The 20,858-nt window shown below is 38.1% G+C and overlaps 1 pseudogene; it reads left to right on the top strand.

The window, feature by feature from the left end:
* Positions 1 to 20,858, top strand: part of LOC127660593 (muscular LMNA-interacting protein-like) — a 52,409-nt pseudogene that overhangs the window by 5,236 nt on the left and 26,315 nt on the right.

Here is a 20,858-nt window from a genome sequence, read left to right as displayed (position 1 = left end):
GCATCTGATGTTTAAAGTGAAAATGTTTGATGTGAATTGGTTGTCTCTCTATGCAGATGTGCTCACCTGTGCAGCTTCATCAGCAGTCTGCAGAACTGTACGCCACCATCGATGAAGTCCTAGCAGACCCGATCAAAAGTGTGAGCTGCAACTGTAACACATTCTGCTCAAAGCAGAACCCCAGTGGCCCCTAAATGTTTTAGGATACTTAACTTAAAAATGACATTGCATTACATAACAAAATATCAAAACAAGTGGCCTTTTTTAAAGGACAGATAGTGCAAGAAAAGTTTTAAAGCAAAACATTTCACAAAATGGAGTTTACAAACAAAGCTCGGGAGGAGCATGCTCATTTAATCCAACCAATCACTACTCCAGAGTAAGCATCCACCCCAACTCCACATTCTCTCTATTTATGCAGCTACCTTGTTTTTAGTTGCTGTTTTGGTCATAAACATTTATGTACAGTATATAAGTAACCATTTGATGCGTAATATACATTTTTACACAGAGAAAATATTTAATGTGACATATTAGTAATTACGCCTTCAGAAGTGGGCAGTAGGGTAATTTCGATAGCAGCATGTCTTAACTGGCATCCAGTAAAAATCACCATGATGCCAGTTGCCAAAAAAGTCACTGCATAAAATGGCTCTAGTTAGTTCTAGCATCATTTGTTTTCAGATTCCACTTCTTTGATACTTTATTTACAGTAATGCATTTTTAAGAGTTGCTTTGGTGTCCATATACTTTTTGGAACAACTGTGCATTATTTGTAATTTATGTACAATTTGACATGATGATTGAAAATAAAAATACAAATATTTTTTTCCCCAGCATCATTCACATCATGTTAACAAAGCCACTGTGAAGTCTTTGGGAGCAGAGTCACCAAGGGTATGTAATTAACAACTGCGTCTACACTGATTATTCACAACTGCATAATTTTCAAAATCAAGATAAAAATTATATTGTTGGTCTAGAAATTAAACATTCATTATTTGAATGTATTTTCCAGCCAGTGTAATCTGTTATCAATCCACCAAAGATACTCTGTTAGTACATATGTGATCTGAAGAATTCAATCATCCACTCTAGCTAACAGTGATGAATCGAAGTTAGGAACCATAGGGCATATAGCCCCTGCTGTTCGAACCCTGCCTACAATCGCTACATCTTAGAGCCATTTTGATTACATTAGCTTTATGGGTTGCTTTGAAATCTATCACTTTTAAGGCTGCTGCATATTTCTTAACTCCTTCTAATCCTTTTTTTCTGAACATCTAAAGCCACAAACATCCTCGCCATCTTCAAAACTATTGGAACGGGAATATGTGAAATTTTGCTAATGTTCACTGAACTTTTGTCTCTTTTCTTATTTAAACTGAGACTTTTGCACTGAGAAGGCGAATATGAGGGATTATTCATGGTCAAATCTCATTGAGCATTTGCTATGAAAATATTCAAAGTAATGCATCTTAATGAAGAGCCATCTCAATGCTGGAGAAACTCAACAGTTATCTTCAGGGTAAAAATATATGTCATTTTTTTGGATTAGTCCCACTATCCAAACTGCTATATGTAATGCTACTTTGTTATGCCTATGCCATACTATTGTGCAGTATGGTTAAGCCCTACACAATATTTGGACAATTAATCCACACATACAGATGTTTTAATGCTATTGCATTGCAAATGACGGTAGAGCTTTTCTCAAAATGAACTTCACTTTTCACAGCCATTTTTGCAGTGACTTTTAAGCATCTGTTGTCAGTGTGTTACAAAGTTTTACAATAAGGTTAGAGATAAGGTTTCCGCTTAAATTGGCTCAATAACTTGAGTGAAGCTGCAGATGAATTATGCTTTTCTGACCTTCACTGAAGAATTCAATTTATAATAATGGTATTTCAGACCATGTTTACATTCTCAGAGCTTGGTAGAAAATTATTTTCTCCCATATTTTCTCATGTTTGGGCAATTGTAGCATATTTTCATGCCATATACAGGATTTGAAGAAGCATCTTCTTCTCACTATTCTTGTGATTTAGGCAATAGGAAAATTTTATAAAATATCAGACACACCTAAATACAGCATTTAGAAAATATTACAGACTGCAGATAGGCGTCTTTAGCTGAATTATATGGAATTACCTGAAATAATGGTAAATGTAATTAAAGTGGGGGTTGAAGGCCTGATTATTCCTTTCATGATTAAGAGCCTATTATACAAGCACGTCTTTTAAAGCTTGCTCATTCATGTCTTGAGTGGTCTTTTTGTCTTACTTAACAAAAAACGTACATTATGTTTAATGCAATGTTAATTTTTTTTATTATATATGCATTTAATTACTGACAATTTATTTTAGATGTCATGGCATAAACCCTCGTAGGCATTACATTTTTAATGAAACATATCACAACTTAATACAACGTGTGTGTGTGTGTGTATATATATATATATATATATATATATATATATATATATATATATATACAGTGAGGAAAATAAGTATTTGAACACCCTGCTATTATGCAAGTTCTCCCACTTAGAAAACATGGAGGGGTCTAAAATTGTCATCGTAGGTGCATGTCCACTGTGAGAGACATAATCTAAAAAAAAATCCAGAAATCACAATGTATGATTTTTTAACTATTTATTTGTATGATACAGCTGCAAATAAGTATTTGAACACCTGTCTATCAGCTAGAATTCTGACCCTCAAAGACCTGTTAGTCTGCCTTTAAAATGTCCACCTCCACTCCATTTATTATCCTAAATTAGATGCACCTATTTGAGGTCATTAGGTGCATAAAGACACCTGTCCACCCCATACAATCAGTAAGAATCCAACTACTAACATGACCAAGACCAAAGAGCTGTCCAAAGACACTAGAGACAAAATTGTACACCTCCACAAGGCTGGAAAGGGCTACGGGGAAATTGCCAAGCAGCTTGGTGAAAAAAGGTCCACTGTTGGAGCAATCATTAGAAAATGGAAGAAGCTAAACATGACTGTCAATCTCCCTCGGACTGGGGCTCCATGCAAGATCTCACCTCGTGGGGTCTCAATGATCCTAAGAAAGGTGAGAAATCAGCCCAGAACTACAGGGGAGGAGCTGGTCAATGACCTGAAAAGAGCTGGGACCACAGTTTCCAAGGTTACTGTTGGTAATACACTAAGAAGTCATGGTTTGAAATCATGCATGGCACGGAAGGTTACCCTGCTTAAACCAGCACATGTCAAGGCCCGTCTTAAGTTTGCCAATGACCATTTGGATGATCCAGAGGAGTCATGGGAGAAAGTTATGTGGTCAGATGAGACCAAAATAGAACTTTTTGGTCATAATTCCACTAACCGTGTTTGGAGGAAGAAGAATGATGAGTACCATCCCAAGAACACCATCCCTACTGTGAAGCATGGGGGTGGTAGCATCATGCTTTGGGGGTGTTTTTCTGCACATGGGACAGGGCGACTGCATTGTATTAAGGAGAGGATGACCGGGGCCATGTATTGCGAGATTTTGGGGAACAACCTCCTTCCCTCAGTTAGAGCATTGAAGATGGGTCGAGGCTGGGTCTTCCAACATGACAATGACCCGAAGCACACAGCCAGGATAACCAAGGAGTGGCTCTGTAAGAAGCATATCAAGGTTCTGGGGTGGCCTAGCCAGTCTCCAGACCTAAACCCAGTAGAGAATCTTTGGAGGGAGCTCAAACTCTGTGTTTCTCAGCGACAGCCCAGAAACCTTACTGATCTAGAGAAGATCTGTGTGGAGGAGTGGGCCAAAATCCCTCCTGCAGTGTGTGCAAACCTGGTGAAAAACTACAGGAAACGTTTAACATCTGTAATTGCAAACAAAGGCTACTGTACCAAATATTAACATTGATTTTCTCAGGTGTTCAAATACTTATTTGCAGCTGTATCATACAAATAAATAGTTAAAAAATCATACATTGTGATTTCTGGATTTTTTTTTTAGATTATGTCTCTCACAGTGGACATGCACCTACGATGACAATTTTAGACCCCTCCATGTTTTCTAAGTGGGAGAACTTGCATAATAGCAGGGTGTTCAAATACTTATTTTCCTCACTGTGTATATATATATACACAGTATATGTATGCATACACACATACATACAATATAACTCCTCTAAAAATACAGGCGTTAAGGTCAGACTATCTATTTGAATGTTATAGACAGCATCCATGCTAGTAAAATAAGATCCATATTTAGGCAGTATTAAAAGGCATTATAGGATGTTCCAAATGTCTTCTAAGAGACATTCTTTTGGCTAAATTCTAAGGGGTCTTCTTCATCTTCTTTAATTCTTCCAAAGTTTTACTAAACGCTTGTGCTTGCAAGCTTGCAAGACCGCTGCGATGAACTTGAAAACACCTTGTTTTTGGTCATTTTGTTCGAAATTATGTCACATCCATTCTTTTTGCTAGAAGTATATTGGTGCCTTAATGAAGCATTAATGCAGCATTACATGTATCCTTATACATGTCTAATTTAACCCAGTATGTATGTGCATTAGGAGCAAATGTGTTTGCTTTAATGCTGGGGTGTTAAATTATCGTTGAATTTAATTAATGCATTTAATTGTTATTCATTGATGAAGGAATGTGCAGAGTTTGTAGTGAATATTAGACATAGGCTAGATTTGCTGATTTTGTGAATTACATTGTCCTCATTCACATTTTTTTGTCTTTTATCTTTTTTGCAGACAAAGCCTGGCTTTATTAGATCAGTACTTATAACATCAAGATTAACAGACGATAAAAACAATGATGAATTCCACCCAAATCCATTCAAGAGCACATCCAGTTGTTACCAAAACAAGGTGCGTTTCTCTACATTTCTCCAAATTTCTCCAAATCCCACAAGGGGATTTCCATTGCTGAAAGGACATTTTTCTTTTTTTTGTGTGTGTGTGAAATATATATTTCCAACTTGTCCTAAGCTGTTTGTCTGATTTTCATGAAATGTTGTAGGTATCATCTAGAGATGCTATTAATTTATAAATAAATTTGATTCATTTGATTCTTCAGAAGATTTGAGTCAATGGGTTTTTGGGAGTGACCTGTAACATCTAATTGGCCTGTATCTTGTGAGAGATACAAACTTTGCTATTTTAGTCATGTGCTTGGACTCTGATAATTGCTGCTTGCAGCTATAGTGCATGATTTATATTTATAATGAACATTTCTCTTGCTATGTCCGTCATCTTTAGTGGATTTTTCACTCAGCTTGTTGCAAATTGTTATAGGAATGTGCTCAGTGAAGGAAACATGCAATATTGCCTTAGTATCTGACCAAAATAAAGTATTAAAAAAAGGTGCTTTTACCTTTTGGAAAAGTTATTGAGTTAGGAGGGGGCCTATGATTCATAAAAATGTTGGCAGCTCAGCAGCTCAGAACCTTGGTGTTGTTTTGACTGTTGTTGGTCTTTCTGTCTGTGTGGAATGTCCTGCCCTTACATGATCTCTTGGGCCTTTTAGCACATACTGTATATCAAGGAAAGAGGACATCAAAGTTTCATCTGTACTTCTAAATGAATTTAAAGTGCCACTTGATGTAATTTCCCTGTGGAGCTGCAGCATGTCCTGCTGGGTTAAATCTGTTCCCTGCAGGAACAGAAGTGCATGCATCACTAGAACTGCAGGTCATGTGCAATTCACCATTCAGAACCTCTCAAAAGATCATAAGATGTGATCATGCTGATAGACCCAATTTATACCTATAGAACATGTGCAAATCCCCACACCAGGATCTCTCTAAAATCCAAAAAATTAGATGTCGATACATTTTGATATATTCCTATTGAACTCTCAAAAAGCATATTATTCATAGAGGACATATAAAGCAAAATACTGTTTCCTATAGATTAATTTAACACTTGTTTGCTGTTATCTGCATGCCATTAATCATGTTGTGGGTACTAACTAATTGAAATGCCTCTGAATTTTGTACCAGCAAACTGCATTTTTAACAGCTTCCAATTTCTAGCTGATAGTAATATAACAGGCTCATAATGTAAATCATTGTAATGAAGTTGTAGGCAATTGTAATTTGATATAGTGCCCTGCATCAAACAAGTTATACAAGCTAATTAAACCTACAAAGAAAAACAAATGTTTATCTGACATTCCAGGAATTTATTAATTAACATGCCTTTGAACTATGTATTTTAAAAATATTTTTATACCATGTTTTTATTTTTCCATTCAACTAGGCAATGCTAAATATAATATTCACGTCACATTGATTCCATTGCATTCAAACTGAGCTAATGGTATTTTCTATCCCCTAACCCTAAACTTGTCAAATGTATGTTCATTGACAAAACAAGTAGTTTAATTAATAAGAATGCATAAGAATGCACATATGCTTTTAAGTTTGGAGTTAAAGATTATATATTATATTCTAGTAAAAATGTCTAAATATTCTAAAAACAATAATACATATTTGAGAAGATTTGAACAATTTGAAAAGCAGAAGGACATAAGGAATTAAGTTTAAAATATAACCAGTAGGGTTTATGCAAAAAAAAAAGAAAGGAAAAAAGGGCTTTTGCATTATTCTTTTTTGAAGAATGTTTATATATATATATATATATATATATATATATATATATAGAGTGGCAGAGTGGCAGAGATTCTCAGAGCGACCCACATATTGGCGTAAATTTCCGTCAGCTTCTTCTTGTGCAGGAAAGTCAGGAGCTCAATGTTTGTCATGTTTTTTGATGGCAGATGTGGAAAGTTTTGCATTTCCAATACAAGTTCCCTGCCATCAATATCTGGCTGTCCATCATGACTTAAAGCTGTGCTCAGGGTCTGACAGTGCTCTACCAACTCTTCTTTGGACATGTTGGGAAAGTTGAGGAGCACTCCAAATTTAACAACAATAATATCTTAATAAAAACCTAAAGTAATATTGACAAACTATATATCATTTGAAACCTCATGTTTGTTTTCATGCCAAGAGTTCAAAAGATAACACCAATTCAATTTTATGAGGAAAAAAATGTCTGAAAATGTTTTAAATATAAAGAAAGATGTTATGGATTCTCGATTTGTGATGTGGTTGCGAGCTATAACGCAAATATGTGCTCTTTTTATGCATTTATTAGAGGTTGAATTCAAATCAAATACTAAATACTAGAATTAAACACACAAACAGCAAGAATAATGACATCTGGTATTCATGCACAAAACTGTATTGCGCACTTCTCTAGCATACATACAGTAGTTACATTTTCCAAAAATTAATTTTGAAAGTGTTTGTTTTCCAGTAACAGTTAGATGGTAGCAATGTCCTACTAACTACACATTACTAATTTAGCCAATTCAAATAAAAATACCATAAAATAGTGCACAAGTTCAACTAACTGTCATGATAAGCTATTTCAAATTAGCAAACGTTACTAGCATCAATCGTCGAACTAACTGCTAACTTATGCATAATGCAACATAGATAAACCGATACATCACATTCATTACCTCTATCTTTATCCCGTTTTTCTTCCTCTTCTCTTCTTTTTTTTCTTCCCTGGGCACCAGAGCGCTTCGGTCTTTTTGACATAATGATAATTTATCTGTGAATTCGGCCATCCGTCACAATATCAAACAGGTAATGGATGTCTTTAAGTGCAGCAGGGTGGGGGGATTGATACGTCAGTCGGACCGGGTGGATCGGGAAAGCAATGTAGTTATGTTTTTGTGGGATGATCGCTTTTTATATATATATATATATATATATATATATATATATATATATATATATATATATATATATATATATATATATATATATTTTTTTTTTTTTTTTTTAATCTGTAGTATTAAAGTTGTATTGTTAAAAAAAAAAAACTCCTTTGGACGCTCAGGCGCCCCAAGGGGTGGGCGGCGCCCCTAGCATTTGCCTATTCCGCCTATGCCGGCCCTGATGACACCATTTCTACTTCCCTCAAGTAATAACAATAAAATGATGCACTTCTTTTGGGGTTTTAGGCTATTTTGATCTTATTTACATGTACATTTCTCAATTTTACCATTAATTTGAAAATACAAATAAGCACATTTATGAAACTTTAGTACAGTAAAAACGTCTCGTTACTGACGTATCCTCCGTTCCCTGATGGAGGGAATGAGACTTTGTGTCGATGAGTTGACACTAGGGGTTGCACCTGCGGAGCCCAGACATCTCTGATCTTGAGAAAAGGCCAATGGAAATTGGCGTGTGGAATTTGCATGCCACTCCCATACGGGTATAAAAGGAGTGACGCTGCAAACACACATCAGGTATCGCACTGAGGAGCCGAGCCAAAAACCCAACACATTTCGGTTCAGTGTTGTGGCAGGAGGGACACAACGTCTCGTGCCCTCCAGCAGGGAACGGAGGTTATGTCAGTAACCGAGACGTTCCTTATCTGTCGCGCACTCGACGTTGTGTCGATGATTTGACACTAGGGGTCCCAATGGAAAACACCACAAGAGCTGAACCGAGTTACACAGACTGGCGGTGCGAGACGGGCAGACCTCTGTGTGCCTCGTAGCCAACGCAACAAGCCATCGCATAACTACCCCCAATGCACTGGCAGCCATGAAGCAGTTCCCTGCACCTAGGGGAATGGCTAACTGCTCAGGAGTATAAGGACTGGCTGGCCCAGCCGTGGCCTTCTCTCTATTGTTCTCCCCCCCAAAAAAGGAACAGAATCGTTCGGCTGGGTGCCAAATATATGGTCCAAGCTGGGGAGGTGTCCCTCCAAAGAGGAGGACACCACGGAGACCACACCCGGCCCTGGGGGGTGTTTAGGTGGAATACAACACACGGTCTTTACCGGTTAGGAGGGTCTTTCCCTTTACTCGTTGAGGGAGCCCTGGCCTGAGTGATCATGTCTACTACCACGGGTCGTAGGCCACTTAAGTCTTCCGAGTCCCGTCCAAGGGCCAGACATGGAGATTCCAGAGGTCCGGTCAAGGGTGCCAGATGGTGCCCTGTCCCTGAGGAAGAAGGTCCTGCACATGGCGCACCAGCCACGCTGGGAGGCATCTGTCATAACCACGACGTGCCTGGGGACCTGGCCTAGGGGAGCTCCTGCCTGTAGGAAAGCTAGTTCTGACCAGGGGCTGAATAGACAGTGATAAGCTTGAGTGACGAGGTGTGTGCCGTTCCGCCATGCTTGTCTCTCAACTCAGGCCTGTAGCCAGTGCTGAAGTGGTCTCATATGCATCAACCCAGTCTACTCCATACCGAGAAAAGAGATGCTCTGTACCGGGGTGAGCTTGCTCTTTTCTCAGTAGACTCGAAGCCCCAATCGGCTGAGGTGCCTGAGCACCAGGTCCCTGTGCGCACACAACATGTCCCGCGAGTGAGCTAGGATTAGCCAGTCATCGCAATGTCTTTATGCTTTTATGCATCCGTGGCAGTGTGTAATTGTGATGACATGTACCTTGCAAATTGATTTTTGAAATTTTTTGCACACCATGCTGGTTTTAACCCTCTGGGGTCGGCAAACGCGCCGGCGCGTTTTGCTGGATATTTTCGTCATTACAGCAGAAACAACTTAAAATACTCCGTCATTTTTGGGTATACAGATAAGTGTAAGACATCATTAGAGACTATAAAGGGTCTACTTTTATTTGTGTACACTCACAATAACAACAAAATCGTGTGCTTTTGTAAAATAAAGAAAATTAAAAGGTTGAGCTTTCAGCAGTCTCTTGTCTCCACGAGCATATTTCAGAAACACGTCACAAAAATGAACTGAAACTCTGCTAATTATTTTCACTCAAATATGAAACATATGTCTAAAGAAAGCTTAAAATGTCTACTTTTAAATAAAACTATTCCAATTTAAAGCAAATATTCTCCTGCAATGCAATCTGTTTGAAACAAAGCGATGTACAGTTTTTACCGGTCCATCTCATTATCTGTAATGTGATCCCACCCACCAGCAGAGCGAGCCATTCATACGCTAATGTGCCGAGACGATCAATGCAAATGTACACGCCCCCTACTCTGAGGTAAACACTTTTCATTCATTTTTCTGCGCGTTTGCAATGACACGGCCAGAAAGCTCCAGGATATTATGGAAGATTTAACATTTTCCTCAGAAGAAGAGCAGGACCCGTAGAGCAGCAACGTTTGTATTTTGAAGAGAGACTTGATCCAGCTGAGGTTACAATTTCAGACGAGTAAGTCATTTAGTTTTCATTAGTTGACATGCTATATTATATATACATGTACATGTAAATTGTATGCTGTATGATATAAATATGATGTGTAATATGATATAAAAATAATATGAATGTTTAGATTATATTTTATCAAGTGTTTAAAATGCCTCATTATCATCAACAAAGCTGCTTGCAAATATGTGTTCAGGTTAAATTAGTAAAATACATTTTAAATATTCCCATATTAGAAAATCAGAATGATTATAAATCAGCTTTGATCACAAATTGCATTTTACAATATATTTAAATAGAAAACTGTTCTTTTAAATTGTAAAAAGAGTTCAGAATAGCAATATTGTTTCAGTATTTTGCATCAAATAAATCCAGTCTTTGTGGGCAGAAGAGACTTCTTTTAATGGTAGTGTAGGTCTAAAATTAAGTAAAGTTTTATGTAAAGAAAATATATAGTCAGATTACTTCTTTTAACTTAAAACTTGATTTTGATCATTAAGTCTCCTCACATTAATTCTCTCTCTTTCACATTCCTCATTGATGGGCCCAGAGGAGTGGTCTTTGTGTCACATCAATGTGAATCTCATCAATATTCATGATAGTTCACGCCTCCAAGCATATTGCCATTCAACACTAAAATTGTCACACAAAAGTTAAATTACTATATTGTTTTGTATGAATGAGTGATCAGGATGATTTTCACATCATTTTGTAGCAAAAACTCTAGGCTACAAGATCCAGTTCTCAAAGTATTTGAGAAATGTTTAGTATGTGTTATATGGCCTTATTTCAGTGACTTAAAATTTTTGTTTTTTCAAAAACCACGCATAAACATTATTTTCTCAAAAATACAAACATGTACACACATGTTGCTCACATATTATTGTAGCCCAGTTTGTGCTGAATACAGTGTTATCAGACTTTAGCCATTAATATGTTTTTAAGCAACTGAAAAAAGCACAAATGTCAAGGCATGTCAAAACTTCTCCAGGGCCCAAAATACCCTCAGACCCCAGAGGGTTAATGTCTCTTGGGAGACAGTCCGCACACCTTTTATTTCTGTGTGTGTGTGTGTTATATTGTGTATTCTGCCTCATGGCTGTTTTAGTTTCACCCATTTATTTCTGTGTGTGTGTGTGTGTGTGTGTTTAGTATTGAGGCTGATTTATTGGTTTTATTTTATATTCTCACCAGTGAATATATTTATATTCTCACCAGTGAATATATTTATATTCTCACCAGTGAATATATTTATATTCTCACCAGTGAATATGTGTGTGTGTGTGTGTGTGTGCCTGTGTATAAGTGTGTGTATATTTTACACTCTGGATGATTTATAGTCTCAGACTTAAATATCTGTGTGTGTTTCTTCTGCATTGTGGCTGATTTATTGATAGTATTTGACAGATAAAAATGTAATAATAAATAAATAGCTCTGTGTTATGGTCTTACCCATTCATTTTCAATGCCTGGTCAATTTTGACCACGAAGACCAAAGGATTTTATTATTATTTTTCCACCAAATCGTGCGCCGCTCAGATAAAGGAAACCATTTTTATTACATCTGAAATATAGATTTTGGTAAAAAAAAAAAATTAACAAAGGAGGGGTTAAAGTGTAACACTCATTATTAGAGCTACCGTGCAACTTAATCACACCCGAACAAGCTTGTTAATGTAGTTGGTTATATAATGCAAACATTCAAATGTATTGCCAAGTCAGTCGCTTTAGTAAGTATTTTGATGCCATAAGATAGCACTGTGTGAGGAAAAGAGGGAAAAAGTGTTTATGCACAGACAATAAAATTATTGCTGGTTATTTGTGTGAAAGGGAATCAAAGTAATTGTCTTTGTAGCGCCTCTAATGTTTATTTCACCAGAAAACAATATATATATATATATATATATATATATATATATATATATATATATTTAATTCATTTGTAACATTGGGATCCTTCAGAAGGATCTGCAAGTGATAGTGATAGTGCTCCATTCCAAACGTAGACCAGGATATACAGTATTGGCTTTTCACTTGTTATACCTGTTGGAAGCTGTCACTAGCTATGTATCCATCCAAGCAACACATTTATTTAAAAAATCTGAATACTGCAAAAATTATTTGATAATATGGCATTCTTTTCAATTGGTGATTGGAAATTGGTGCAAAATGAAAATGGATGTTGAGGCCACTGTGTCTCTTTAATTAAATATAAACAATTATTTGTGGACTGTGACAAGGATGAGTGGCCAGGCCATAAGGATGGATGCCTGCTGCTGAGTTGCCTCAATCCGCTGGCAGAGGGATAGAGAGGAGCCAGAGATGCCAGTTCGAGAGAGAGAGAGAGAGAGAGAGTTGCATGCAGCCATCTAATCACCAGGGTGATCAACAGTGTGAGTGTCACACAGAGTTGTGCGAATGTGTGTGTGTGCCAGCATTCCTGTATGCTGAAAAGCATTCTTATGCTGTTTTTAAGTCGAACAGTCTGTCATTAAAGTCATACATGAAGTGTTCACCGGGTTCCCGCTTCCTCCTTCAATAGGGAAGGCAGAGGTCTGTCACACTGACAGAAAAAACTAACTCAACGAATATGTCTCATCTCACTTCCTAGCTATCTCTGTTGTAAATCAGTATATCATGAAGAAAAATTCAGGCACAGGCAAGGGTGTTGATCCCCTAAAAATTGGGAGACTTATTACTTAATTACCTGTGACATAATTGCGAGGTCATGCTTTTAAAAGCAGCTGGTATTAATCAGCAACATTGCTGTATAAATGACACTATCATGCATTTATGCTGTAGATATTAAAGAGTACATTGTTATTATGAAGAGTAAATGACATGCATGAAGAAATAAATATAAAAAGAAGTGCAATTTTAATCTTTTTCAAAAACTCTAAAATATTTTTTTCCCTTTCATGACCATTAAAGATGAAAGATAATTATCTTTTAAAATGAAAATAGACCTTTGACATCATATACAGTATTTCACTTGCACTCATCCTCTAATGACTTAAGAAGATGTGTCTTGGAGCGAAAGCATGTCAGACAGTCCTGGGAGGTAATAGAAGCTAATAATTTTGATGACAGGAGTTGTGTCCGGCATGCCAGAATAACCAGAGCAACATTTCAGATGCTATGTGATGATCTTGATGATATTCTCTGAGCAAATTAAGTATTCATATGGCTTGTAGAGGCAGAGTCACATGACATTTTTGGATGCATATCTGTATTTTTATACACACAAATGAGCCAAAACATGCCTAATATGCTGTTAGTCCTCCGCGTGCTGCCAAAACAGCTCTGACCTGTCGAGGCACGGACTCTATAAGACCCCTGAAGATGTCTTGTGGTATCTGGCACTAAGACATTAGCAGCAGATCCTGTAAGTTGCGAGGTGGAGCTGAAGTGGATCTGACTTGTTGGTCCAGCACATCCCCCAGATGCTCAATTAGATTGAGATCTGGGAAATTTGGAGGCCAGGGCAACACCTTGAACTCTTCATTATGTTCCTCAAACCATTCCAAAAAAATGTGTGCAGTGTGGCAGTGCGCATTATACAGCTGAAAGAGACCACTGCCATCAGGAATCAGTGAAGGTGAGATGTGGATTACTGTATGGCCATACCATGAGCTTTCCAACTGACCTGAGAAATATTTACTCTCAGAATATTTCACCAATAATGTAATGTGTCTTGTATTTCTGTCGGCTGTTTAAAAGAACTAGCAATACCCAATTTGCGTTCTGCTCAGTTCGTTGTGGTGCATTTAGCTTTTTTGTGTGAAAACGCATTTGAATGGTCTGAATGTCTGAATGGTTACTGGAAGAAATGCTTTAGCAAATAGTTTCAGGAATGCTACACATACTTAAGAAAATAAATAAATGCTTATCCCAGGGTCACCAGAATGTAATGTGTTGGTGTTGTTTTTTTTTCCCAAAAAATAAATAATACATTGATTTAATGTTTCTTAGGCAGATTTAGCGGTCTGCAACACGACCCGGGGCCGACGGATCCCGAGAACCTGACAGGTTGTAAACAGGCCTACCAATCTTGTTTTGAGCACACACTCTCACTCAAAGACACGCGCGAATGGATGAATTAGGGGCCGTTCACACCAAATGTGTTTTTGCGCACGTCTGTTCTGTTTTCCCATTGTTTAAACACTTGCTGAATTAATGTCTTTGACATTTGCATCGCATCTTGCTTTTTCTTCAGTGTCTCATGCAGAACCGGCACTGTTTAAACATGCATATTGAGACACCTGCTCTCTTTTTCATTCTTTGCGCTGTTTCTAGATTTTTTTTTTGTGCAGTTGTCACAAAGTCCCCCCCCCCCACCCCCTCCCCACTGTTTAAGTACTGTTAAGAATGTTGCCTATATGCTTATATAAAATACAGCTATACTAGGAGTTGGGGCTTCATTCAGGAGTGGGTTTGGTTATTATATTTATATTTATATTTTTTATATTTATGCATCTGGCAGATGCATATTAGCAATAATTAATAATTATCAAAGAGAATGATTAATTATTTAAATCAATAGAACATTGATTAGAATCAACATTAGCTTATTAATCATTCAAATCAACAATAATCAAAGATAACTATCAATTATTAAAATCAATAGAATATTAATAAGAATCAATATTGCTAGGGCACCACTCTGGAATCAGGGACTAATAACAGACTATAATAACAGTCTCAATATAGGATTGTTCTCTTAGAAAGTCAATGTCTGGATAACATCGACATTCAAAAGGGAAAAATGAAGGCTTGAATCTGAGCACTGACATCCCCTGCCAGCCCTTGGCACAGGTGTATGCAGAAAAATACCAAAACACTTCTATTTAAACTACTAAATAACTAAGTTTACCGATGTAGTAATATCAATTAATAATCAATACAATGCAGTCAATAAACTTCCGACTTACAACTACAAACTAAACAGTGACATGATTAGAAATGGTAACAGATGAGCCTATAATACATGAGAGGGGGGTAGAGGTGTGTGTAAGGAGAGGAGTCATCAGCGAAGTCGACTCGGTTGAAGAAGGAAGAGAAATCTTCATTCTTCACATCTGCAGGCAAAAGGGTGAGATGTGGATTGCTCAGCGGTCTCTTTTGGATCCAATAGGCGGATCTTTTGTGACGTCATTGTTTATGTTTGTCGCGTTGCATCATGGGAATCGTGTGGCAGGAAACACCGCTAGATACCTGTAATTGTATTGTTTTGCACGTTTGGAGGATGATTTAGAGAAGAGGATGGTTCACTCTTGCTGTGTGGTCGATTGTACGGCTCGTTGGGGGCCTGATAAAAAGTTTTTCCGAAATTCCCTCCGAAAAGGATCGCGAAAAACGAAAGAAATTGTTGCGTGCAATTACGCGATTGAACCTAGTACATGCAGCATTTGTAAGTCCTATCCTGACAGCTGCTTCTACTTTAAACATTAAAGCTGCTACATGACTGCATGTTTCTCCAAGACTGGATTTGAAAGAAGGAGAAATGTGTAAGCTGTGATATACAAATTTTCACCATAGTACAGACGCCATTGAAAGTCTCACACTGAACACAATTGAATTGGTACAACAGTCACTACATTTTCAATAAATAAATAAGAACACTGATCAATGAAGACTTACCCGACTTTGCAGTCGCAGTGAGCAGTGATTATTTCGCCGTTCTCTTTGGCGATCACCCACGGAAGATGCGAATCACGCTGTGACTCTGCTTGGCCAGGTCTAACCTCTGCTTTTAGCACGATCACTGCTTTCTGTTTGGCAGAAAAGATCGGCCCAACTTTTCGAGAAACAAAATAATCATAGGCCTCCAGACTTTTGAAAGCCTTTAATCTTTCATGAGTGAAGGGTCCAGGGGTTTCTATTAAATAAGAATAAATGTCTCCCCAGCAGATTGGTGGCCAAGACACGGGCGAGTCGGACCAACGTTTTTTGTCATCCCAGATCTCATATGGGCTTTGAATAACTTCGATTTTGTCACCAATACAAATTTTGAGCTTCTCTCCAAACCTCCTCCGGTCTTCAGATGTTAAAGTGCTTATATATTGTGGATTTCGCCCGCTAACTCTCTTGAAAGTGCTCGTCGCGTCTTTACAGCCCGCCATACTGTTTGTTTTGTTGCCACACAACCACTCGCGCATGCGTGCAAAGATGTCAACAAAGATCCTCCTATTGCTTGCTCGGTGGAACACGGAAAATCTCGGCTCGTCCAGTGAGATGGGTTGTATGGCCAAAGTTCAGGTACATATGTTACTTCCTTGGACAGCGAGGCTACACCTGGAAGCCGCAGGGCTGCAACTAGACGTGGTGAATGCTGTCGCTGGAAGCAAGGCTTAGAAGAAATCTAAGGGGTTTTATACTTTATTCTTTATACTTTGATTTTGGTGCCGTTTTTGTGTTATCATGCTTTTGAAAAAATTTCCTGTGAATATCAATAACAATTTGGCCCTTGTCAGAGTTGCTCAGGTCTTTACTCCTGCCCATTTCTCCTGCATTCTACATGTTCACTACAAGAACTGATTGTTCGCTTAGCATCTAATCTACCCAGACCTTGACATGTGGCCTTGCTAGGAGAAGATCAACATTATTCGCTTCACCTGTGAGTGGTCATAATGTTTTGGCTCATTGGTGTAAAATCTATAGGAATATATGGTAAAGGTGTTTCCATTGTAGTTTATGCGCATAACTCATTACCAAAGGAAAAAAAAAAAAAACAAGCAAGCATATTTTTATGTGCATCAGGTTTTTTATGCATATTTTAGAAACTTTATTTGCATTTTGGAGTTTCCATACAGCATTTTATATGCATTAGAATATTTGGATGGAAACTCAGAAATCGTGAATATGAGCATTCAAGCTTTAAACTTGATGTCAAGCCATTGCCTTCTCCAAAACCAGCATTTTCAGCACTGTGTGTAATTTGACATTTGCTCTGACCTTTGTGAACCCACGAATATTCAGACACTATCCCATGATACATCATGCCTTCATTTTCCAAGTTTGTTCTCTCCCTCATTTCAAATCATCTTTTGATGTGTTCCACAATAAAAGAGCAATCTGAGAAAATGTATGCTCTCTAATATTGACCATGTGTGCTACAGCCCTCTCAAACGCAAGCTTTTAGAAGCTATCAATGGTTGATGAGTGCCTGTGTTTTGACACTGTATCATTCTCATAACAGGCCTTTTTATGCAATTGCAGGCAGTTCAAGTCATCAAGATTTGTCAATAAATTGTTGTTTTGGAAGGAGATTACGGAAGAGAGTAGAAGCATTTAAAGTATTTCTCAATCATGTGTGAACTTTTTCAGGCTTTTCTTTAGAATGTGACATTTAAAAAGGATTTCAGGTGCGTTTGACATTCATGCTTCATTTCATTCCTATTGAGAAGGCGTATTAGTGGTGAGATGTGCCTACATTCACATTCACTCCATTCTGATTCTTTTGTGAAATTCAAATGATCCTCAGTAAATGTTTACCTGGAATGTTAGCTGGGTGTGCTAAATGACTATTACAATGGAATTCAGATTGTTGCTCAGAGTATTTGCATATACTGTATGGTGTCAGTTGGCTGCTTAACCTGCGGCACACTTAGCAAAGGTACATCATAATCACTATCTTTTTACATTTTTTATGGCACTCTTTAAAGTGAGCACAATAACTCTCTGTGGTTCAGACACTTTCATTTTACTAAATGGAGTTACGAGAATATCAAATCCCCACCAAATTCACACAGCAATTCACATCTGCACAAACAAGATGCACACACACACACACACACACACACACACACACACACACACACACATATATACAGTATATATATATATATATACACATACACACACACATGAGCCAAAACCTTAAGACCACTCACAGGGGAAGCAAATAACATTGATCATCTCCTTACAAGGCCACATGTCAAGGTCTGGGTAGATTAGATGGTAAGCGAACAATCAGTTCTCATAGTCAACATGTTGAATGCAGGAGAAATGAGCAGAATTGAGCAAAGGCCAAATTGTTATAGTCAGACGACTGGGTCAGGGCATTATACATTATGTTTGACTGACATAAAGTTTCAATCAATCAAAGTTTGTTTGTTATTATGTTGTTTAGGGGTCGGGTGATCTGAGATGTAAAGTGACAAAATGCCCCAGATATTGAAAATTTGGTTAATTTTTTTAATCTGTTATCCAAAATGTTGTTTTTCTAACTATTATAACTATTAATAACTATTCTAGCCCTGATGGGTTTAGTTCCACTGCAAACACTGCAGTTACCATCTTTGTTTTCACTGTCTCACAAGCCTGTGTTGTTGTTGTTGTTGTTGTTGTTTGTGTAGTTCATTTAAAGTGATCAAATAAAATAAAATCAGCTCTGACACTGAATGAAAGGAAAACACCCACCACAACTCCAACACTTGTAACAGTGATTGTCAACATCCAATGTGCCGGCAGGCAGGAGAGAGCTGGGCCCACTTACATGAAAAACCTTTTGAGTAATGACATATACCTTCTGACATATTATATCTGACATATTTTCATTAATTTTATTATTTATTTATTAATTCACATAATTGTTCAGATTGAAAATTGTATTTGATCAATTCAAGATTTGTCATAAAAGGACAATACACTGTGTGTTGTTATGTGGCTTGAAAAACAATATGCCCCCAAGGTAAAATGAAGACAATGAAATGAATGGCGGAATCCAAATATTGCACCTTAATAAAAAAGCTAACTGCAATAAATAGTTTTCTTAGTATATTTGCGTGGGTTTCCCCAGTGAAAATATCTAAACATTCTTAAAACAAGAACAATTTAAACTTAAAACTTAAAACAATTTACTTGACAAGCAAAACGACATAAGATATTAAGTCTTGATTTCAGAGACATCTTACAGAATTTAGTGGGGGTTTATGTTGGTTTTAATAAGAAAAAAATATCTTGGTTATGTGAGACGTAACCCTGATTCCCTGAGTGGGAACAATATGCAGCATAATCGCATTGGGACACGCCCTGAGTGTTACATGGTCTGAAGCCCTTGTACAATTACGGCAATTTATTGGCTGGCCCCTGGAGCTATGTCACAGGCTCCATAAAAGCGCTTGCTTTGGAGCCATCAAGTCAGATTTTCTTCAGGAAGACACAAGCCTATGCTGCTTCTAGAGAGTATGGCCAGCTTTGAAGTATGGAACTCGAGCTGTGTAATTGCATTGGGAATTATATACATTCACGCCATGTGAACAGAAGCTGCCAACTGTCTACGCCCATGTGGCAAGCATATAGCGGTGCACAAGCGAGCTAAAGCATCTGAATAAAACAGAGAAAATGTACTCCTGTTCCAACAGATAGAACCTGGGAAGCAGGAGTCAAACTCTCATCCAGATTATAAAATAAAATAAAATTATGTGGAGAGGACCACCCTGCTGCCTTACAAATGTCCTCTAAGGATGCACTTCTAGCCAAAGCCCATGAGGATACCATGCTCCTCGTAGAATAGGCTCGAATACCCGAAGGTGAAAGTAAACCGCATGCTTCGTAAGCACTTGAAATTGCATCAGTAAGCCAATAAAACAGCCTTTGCTTGAGCACCGAAACACCCCTGTTGCGGCCACCAAAGCACACAAACAACTGTTCTGACTTACGCCTCTGACTGGTATGGTCAACATAAACTCACAGTGCCTGAACTGGGCAAAGCATATACAATCTTTCATGCTCCTCTGACTCAAATGATGTACAAACTACCTTGGGCAAATATCCCAAACAAGGTCTTAACACCAGTCTCAAACACCCTGGTGCAAAATCCATACATAAGGGATTGATCAACAGGGCATGCAAATTACCAACTCTTTTGATCGATGCCAATGCTACTAGCAGGGCATTTTGAAAAGTCAGAAACATATCAGCGACTGTTGCCAAGTGCTCAAACGGAGCACACAAGAGCGCCTCTAAAACAACAGATAAATCCCATAAGGGAATGCAGACATGACAAGAAGGTCTAAGCCTGCATACCTGCCGTATAACACGAGAGAAAAGAGAATGTCTACCTACAGAGACTTCATTGATAAGCACATGCTCAGCCTCTACAGTGGTAACATAGACTTTATGCCTTGCCAGGGCAACCCCGGACCCAAAACGCTCTTGCAAAGAAATGCAGCATTGTACCGACAGGGCAGTGAACTGGATCTTCCCCTCGTGTTATACACCAAGAAGAAAAAATACCTCACTTGAATGTATAAAGCTGCCTAGTTGATGGAGCTCTAGAATTCAGAATTGTATCAACTACAGTGGGGGATAATCCATTATTCAAAAGAGCACCCCACTGAGAGGCCATACCCATAACTTCCACAAGTCCTGCCGGGGGGTACCAAACGCTGCCCCGAACCTAAGACAATATGTCTGTTCTGACTGGAATCTCCCAAGGCATTTCCTCCAGGAGATGAGTCAAAAACCATACTTGAGACGGCCAAAACGACACCACCAACAGAAGCCAAACCCGATCCTTCCAAACTCTCTGCAGAACCGCATGCAGCAGACTGATCAGTGGGAACACATAAAGACACATTTTCGGTCACTGATACTCCAATGCAATGCAAAGTGGTGCCGGGGCAAGAGGGAAAACCAGAAGGGACAGTGTGA

The sequence above is a fragment of the Xyrauchen texanus genome, chromosome 20, assembly GCF_025860055.1.
Source record: "Xyrauchen texanus isolate HMW12.3.18 chromosome 20, RBS_HiC_50CHRs, whole genome shotgun sequence".
In the NCBI taxonomy this organism is placed as follows: Eukaryota; Metazoa; Chordata; class Actinopteri; order Cypriniformes; family Catostomidae; genus Xyrauchen; species Xyrauchen texanus.
Note: the sequence above shows the minus strand (reverse complement) of the source record. Positions and strands in the feature narration are given on the sequence as shown.